We start from the raw sequence: 6,902 nt of genomic DNA on the forward strand, positions 1-6,902 counted from the left end.
TTTGACCACTAGTTCCTTCTTCCTTCCCCTTCCCAAGGAAAAAAAAATGTTTTGACACAATTATTCTAAGATAACCTTTGTGTTTTCCTCCACCATCAAATTTCAACTTAAACATATCCCCTAAGTAAATCTGGAGGACTTTTTGAATTTCTGCATCCTTCGCTTAGCATGAATGTACTATCTTTCTGTCTAATTCTATAACATAGACTTGATCAAATAATAAAACATTTTAAAAATTTCAGTTAATTCAATTGGTTGTTCTCTATTAGATAAGAAGGTCATATGAACCATTCATTTGCAAACTTTATGAAGACTATTCAGGTCAGCAGCTTTCATAGTTACAGTAAAGAAAGCAAGCAGCTGCTTAAACAGTATTATTCTTTGATAGGCAACAATCTTATTACATATTCTACATATTTCTTGCGATTTTTTTAGAGTATTTGTAAGAACTTCTACAAATACATCCCTATTCAATCTTCCAATATCCAGTGAATTCCTGCCCCGCCTACTGCCCACATCAGTCTATTCTGCCTTTCAYGATTTTGCCTCCTTATCCTCGAAGTCTGAATACTCTACTGCTTGATAATGGAATCCTTCAATACTTTTACTGCTACCATTTTTTTCACAGTTGAGCCTACCATCTCCGAAAGCAAACATCTTCATGTACACTTCAGTGACAGAAAACAAGATGCTATCATTTAGAACACCACAAAGAGAACAGCAGGAGAACAAAAAAATAAACAAACCCCACAACACTCTCCAGAAGAAACATAGGAAGATATACTACTTAGCTATCACAAGTCTCTCTTCTCTCAAAGGAAATCCTTCTTCTGCCCTCAAAAGCTTCAAATCCCTGAAACCAACCAGCCAAGCTACCTCATTATCAAACTGAGACTAGCAAAAGAAATCTGACTGCCTATAGATTCAGAAATTTTAGCATAAAGTCCTTCATTTTCTGTGCACTGAAACAGTGCCTCTCTTGCCCTATCTTCTACTTTCTCCTCCTTTACTCCGAATCTGATGGGCTTCTAAGTATAAAGACACCTGAATTGTAATTAAGATCTCCTGTTGTTACACATTAATTTTAACAGTAGAAACTTTTTCAATTAAAAATAAAAACTTTTAGTTACTAAAGAATTGAGTTTGTTTCCATGAGAGACAATACAATAAAAAGCAGAGTGACGAAGAAATATACTATTTTCTTAAATATCCTCAGAAGATTCAGTACTTTGAAAGTTCACATTTGAAGAAAGTAACATTTGTGAAGCGTAAAAATTGCTTATACACCAACTTATTAGCAGTCATTTTTGTCAGCTTACAGTTTTTAAAACAGGATGCAAGCAGTCATATCAGGAAGAGGGCAGCTGCTGTGAAAGAATGATACCAAAAAACAAGATGTCCTTTATGTTGATAACTTCACACAATATTTCACAGTTATAGTATACAAGTTTTCCACAACAGTAAGACAGCTGATTAAATATAATTCAAAACATCTGGAGAAAGATGCTTGCTTAAAAATACTGAATATCTCAGAAATCAAGAAAAAGAAAAACATAACCTACTCCAACTATTACAATGACTTTCTTAGCCTCTGACTCAAGCACTGCAGATTTCACATGTTACAAACAGCCACCCAGTCCTAACACCTTTCAGCAGTTTCCTTAATGGACACCTTACTAAAGCAACTCTATCCTGCACATTAGGGCCACTCAACACTTTTTTTTTTTTTTTTTTTTTTAACTGTACATCTGTGAGTCCCTTAAGATTCAATTACTTGCTTACTCTCTTCTCTTACCTCTGTTTGTAATTGTCTCATTTCCTTTCTCTTATATACTTACAATATTTTCCCAGAGATCATAAAGGATACCAAAATGATCTCCTCGGAATCCCTTCTCTAAATTCTCTATGCCAATAACTTCAGGTAAGAAATTTTAACAGTGTGGCTACAGGAAAGCTCAGTTATAGATAAACCTAATTACATAGCTAAAAATTTAATACTTTCCCCCCTCTTAACTTTCCAAACATTATAAATCAGAGAAAATTACAAATGAGGCCTATGTATACTGGTACAGCACTCAATACCGATCACAGCTTGCAAGTATTACTACAAACATCAAAATGACATATCCACTTTGAATATTTTCACAGATCTATCATTAGCTTTCAAACAATAAAGATAACATTAGTCCAATCCATGCAATCCTAAATTACAATGTTGGAAGCAATCTGGTTTTCAAATGAAGTTCAGTTTCAGAAACACTTCCAGGGATTTAAAGCAAACGGAAAAAATCCTTCTTACTCCTGTTATCATGGCAGACATATCACGAGCACAAACACACCCTCTCTAAACCCACCTTCCTCAGTTAAAATGTATCTCCCACTACCGCAGTGAGAAGGAAAATAAGTGTTTATCCTAGTTATCTAGTTCCCAATATAAAACTCACAGTAAAAGATGCTCTATCATCAATGCCTGTTATACAGATACTTATTGAAAGCAAGTACATTTCTACAGCTATGCTTGGATGATGAATGCTATTTTCTAACTAAACATACTTAAAATAGGTATATAACACTTAATAACCATTCCTGAAATTCTGCTGGGCACAAAGCAAGACAGAACACATTTAAGTCTCCAGGTTAGTCCATAAGGACTAAAGCAGAATTCAAAAGCTCCTCAGGGACAGGGACAAACATAATCAGGAGATGTGAAGCTGATGGGAAGACCTACCTAATTAAGCATCACTAACATTTTGAATGTAAAGTCCCTGAAAAATAATTCAATTAATCACATTCTTATTAAGAAGGATGCATGTTGTTCTTAGCATACGGGCATACTTGTAATAACTAAACGTATGGGGAACAAAAAGTTTAGCATATGCTGTAGAAAAGGTTCTCTATTCCTCTGCATTAAAGTTCTGAAAAATAGATCRGTCACAGAAATGTTAGCTGTCTCTGACAGTTGTTCCTGCCTAGTTCTTCACTGCATGCTTAGATTGAGGGCCAARGGAGAGAGAAAGATCATTATATACAATTTAAAATATTCCAGCTCAAAGACTGCTTTAGGGGTTAAAGAGAGAGAGAAAGAAGGAAGTCTCAGGGTTGTCTTGGAAAAATATTAATACCCCTTAAGTGTCAAATGAAAATGAGAATAGGCAGCATAGGAATTTATTTTTCCCAATTTCTTTTATCTTCAGATAGGATATATACATATATATATATTTAGGAACGTTCTCACAGACTCATTAAACATAACAGATTCCTTATTTTTGCTTATTAACTGTATCATTAAACTTAAGATAAAAAGCTTCCATTCAAAACTCTAAGCAGTAACTTGAAAGAACAGGTGTTAAAACAAGGATGCATCACATAAAGGTGGAGGTAAGGGGTAGGTATCTAGATCAGATGCTTACTTTAAAATTAACAAAGCAACAAGCAACAGTATTGCAGAAAGATTACAAGCTTCACCTCAAATGGCGTTATTTATTAGCAGGTCCTCTATCATAGAATAAATACTAAGTAAGAGGGAGATGCATAATTGTCACATTACATAGCATAGGTTTGTTTTTAAGTCAGGAATACTATTTTGTTCATTCATTAGATACTGTATCAATCACTTAAAATACAGTTTGGTTACTTGCCCAAATAAAGTTCCTGAACTCTTTCTTATTGCAGGTTAATGGAATTAACTTTGAAAAAAAAGAGAAAAAGAAAATGTCTTCTTGTAATCTTACAAACAATGAAGACATCAAAAATACTTTGTAAGAACTCAGGCAAAAAGTCAACTATATTTAGTTATTTCATGATCTGACTGCCACCTTTAGACACTATTCATTTCACATGACAGAAGAAATAGTTAAACTGAAACCACATTCAGTATCACTACAGCAACATATTGGCTAGTCCATTCAAATGATTATTCCATTAGCCCTTCAGCACTAGCAATAAAGCACACACAAAAACTGAAGGTGGAAGAGGAGGAGCACGTTTTTTTCCTTTGTTACTTTACCAGAGCTGTAATCTGAACGCAAGACAACACGCACCAAAGTTCCCTCATATTATCATGGGCAGAGACTGTCTTTTGTCACACGTATTCAATTAAAGAAAACTTTATTATACATGTGAAATTATTTCTTTCAGATATAAGAAAGGTCAAAACACAGAGCCAACTTTGTGTACAAAGAATTTACACAACATGTACGTCAGGAGACAATGTTCAATATTAATTCGAAGTAAGTGTTGCTTCAACAAGAAGGAAAAGTACGTCCCAATGTTATGCACACATTATAAGGCTGCTGTCATGACTGAATTGGCCCAAACTCTGTGTTTTTACACAGATCACTTGATTAAGTGACCTTCAAGAATAAAGAATTTGAGAAAGTAAATAAAATGTACTGATTTTCATTTTTAGAAAGGGTATTTTTAAAATCAAGCTGAAACACACAGACATCACCGTGTACACATGGCATAACAGACTGCAGTTATTAGAAATTCAAAGTGTATCTTACTCAAACAAAAATCTTAGTTCCTAAATTAATACAAATTCACAGACTACACAGTATGACATTACTCTACTTTTACAAACATTACAGAATTCACAGGCTGTTATTTTGCTACACATGCCATGACTTAGACAAGCAAGGTAGCACAGCACTGTTCACAGATTACCATGGTATTTCTAGTCTCAAGGCAGCACTTAGCCCCAGAATACGTAGAATGACATCAACAAGTTATCTGAGAAACTTGGCTAACATTCTAACACAAACCCTGTAAAAGCTTTACTGCCCACATTAACCAGTTTAAGGTAAACCACATTCACTTCAGCTCAAATCAGGTTTCTCAATAAGAAAGGTCTTCTGCCATAATACGTCATTATTTTCTCCAGAATTATCTCAAGTTTTAATATAGCCAAGTCCTTCATATGTTATTAGTTCTATACTACTAAAAAATTGATTCTATAGATCAATTTACCTACTTCACTAAGTTCAACGTTCTCTTATTTCATCCCTTGTTTCCCAGAGTAAGAAAATAATGGTATATGAATTTACTGGAATTTAAGTTCAGATATCTAAACATATGCAAATCACTCCACAAACTCACTTATTTACAGAAACGACATAYAATTACAATGGTTTAAATACACACTTAAATGACAGAGCAAAACCAGGAAACATACTGTCTAACTACTAATATATTTCAACCATGTTTCACAAACTGAATACCTTTTTACAAACAAAACATCAGTTTTGTTTGTAAAAAGGTATTCAGTTTGTGAAACAATGCTAGAACATTAGAAGTGGTTTAGATGATCCGCACTGGCAAAGAGAGAGACTGCCATCTACACTAAAATTGCTCTGAAGTAGATCTCTTCCCTCTCTTTGAGGGATTCTTCTCTTTTAATGATGATACTGCTCTAGTGCTACTGGTGGACTAAGTCAACTGCATATATTTAAAAAGGAATTATGGAGAAGAAAAATAACTAATTGGGGAATTGGGTTATCTTCCTTCTTGAATTCCAGATCAAGTGCTCTCAAGCAAACACAACAGTCATCCCCAACTGGACAGTACTGTTATAATCCCTTAATATCAAGATAAATTGCTCTGTTTTATTTTTGTTTCACTAAACAAATAACAAAAATTAAAAGTACCACATCGCAATTATGCTCTTTAGTAACTGAAAGTGTTATAATGACATCCTGCACTACTTTTTTTCTGTTATTTTGTACATATATAGTGCCTAACAAAAAARGGGGGGGGGGAAGAAAGAGTTTAATAAGGGGGACCTCACACTTCTCCCCCAAATCCAAACTACTTATTAGAAGGGAGGAAAAAAAAAGAAAGATGACTTAAAATGAACAATTATTTCAAGACAATTAACCTAATCAAGTTTGAAAGTTTACAATCTTCCTCATGCTATCATAAAAATTTACCGGATACTGAAAATGGTTTAAAGGAAATACTCTATATGTTATCCATTCAATACTAAAACAAATACTTGTTTTCTTAATAGCGTTTACTGTCAATCCTTTTTACAGCTCCTTTGTATTTTCCCTAACCACCTTCTCCTCTATTGCTAATGATATATTTAGTCCTTGTACAACTGTGGGACACAATAGCTTTACACCGAGCAGTAAAAATTACTCTCTTCTCATACGGTCATCTTTCCTCTAGAAAACTCCAGTTTTTTCAACTCTAAAGTTGATCATCTGTCAAAAAATTAACTACAGTTTAGTTTTCTAAACAACTGCATTCTCTTTACCAAGTAACATCCCAAAAGCAGGTAAAAAAATTATTGGAAGATATAGCTCCATAAACTCAAAGGATTTACTGCCTTTCAAGCCAGAAAGAGAACCATCTCCTTCCTTACCCTCATGACTTCTGCACAGGGCTGGTTAACGCAAGATCCCATTCGCAGCACACGACTGTACTTCGATATTCCCCCCACCCCGGACAAAACATCCCTAGTTTACACATTAGAGAGCAATTTCTCCACCCATCTGCAACACACCTTTATGTGGTACAAAACTACTTGAACAATTTCTGTCTGTGCCCCTCCCGACCTCCCGTCGTTTTCTCTAGTCTACAGTAAGCACAGATGCCTAGTTTTGTTGCGGTTTTTTTTTAACGTGATGTCGCTCACCGAGGGTGGCTGCCGAGAAGCAGGACAAAAGGTACCTCTGCTCTCCTCGCACACAAGCCCCAAGAAGGAAAGTTCACCCCCCGAGCGGGGGGGGAGGGGGGACGGGGAGGGCTCACCTCAGGGGCCCCCGCCGCCCCAGCCCCCCGGCAGCCTCCCCCGGCCTGCTCCGTCAATGTCCATCCTTTGCTCCGGCCGCGCGGAGCGGCAAGTTGCGGAGAGGCCCCCGGGGCGTTCGCGTCCCGTCCCGTCCCCCCTCCCCAAACCG

The 6,902-nt window shown here is 36.0% G+C and overlaps 1 protein-coding gene across 3 annotated transcripts in view; it reads right to left on the bottom strand.

The window, feature by feature from the left end:
- MEF2A (myocyte enhancer factor 2A) overlaps positions 1 to 6,902 on the bottom strand; it is a 93,932-nt gene that overhangs the window by 86,275 nt on the left and 755 nt on the right. Inside the window, exon 1 of one of the 3 annotated variants that reach the window (XM_085308610.1) lies at positions 6,638 to 6,704. The exons of the other annotated variants lie outside the window; for them this stretch is intronic. The gene's annotated coding sequence lies outside the window, so the exon portion shown is untranslated. Of the gene's footprint in view, positions 1 to 6,637; positions 6,705 to 6,902 lie in introns of those variants that run through there. 3 annotated transcript variants of the gene reach the window in all.

Source organism: Rhea americana, unplaced genomic scaffold (genome assembly GCF_003343005.1).
Source record: "Rhea americana isolate MKP2758 unplaced genomic scaffold, rheAme1 scaffold_28, whole genome shotgun sequence".
In the NCBI taxonomy this organism is placed as follows: domain Eukaryota; kingdom Metazoa; phylum Chordata; class Aves; order Rheiformes; family Rheidae; genus Rhea; species Rhea americana.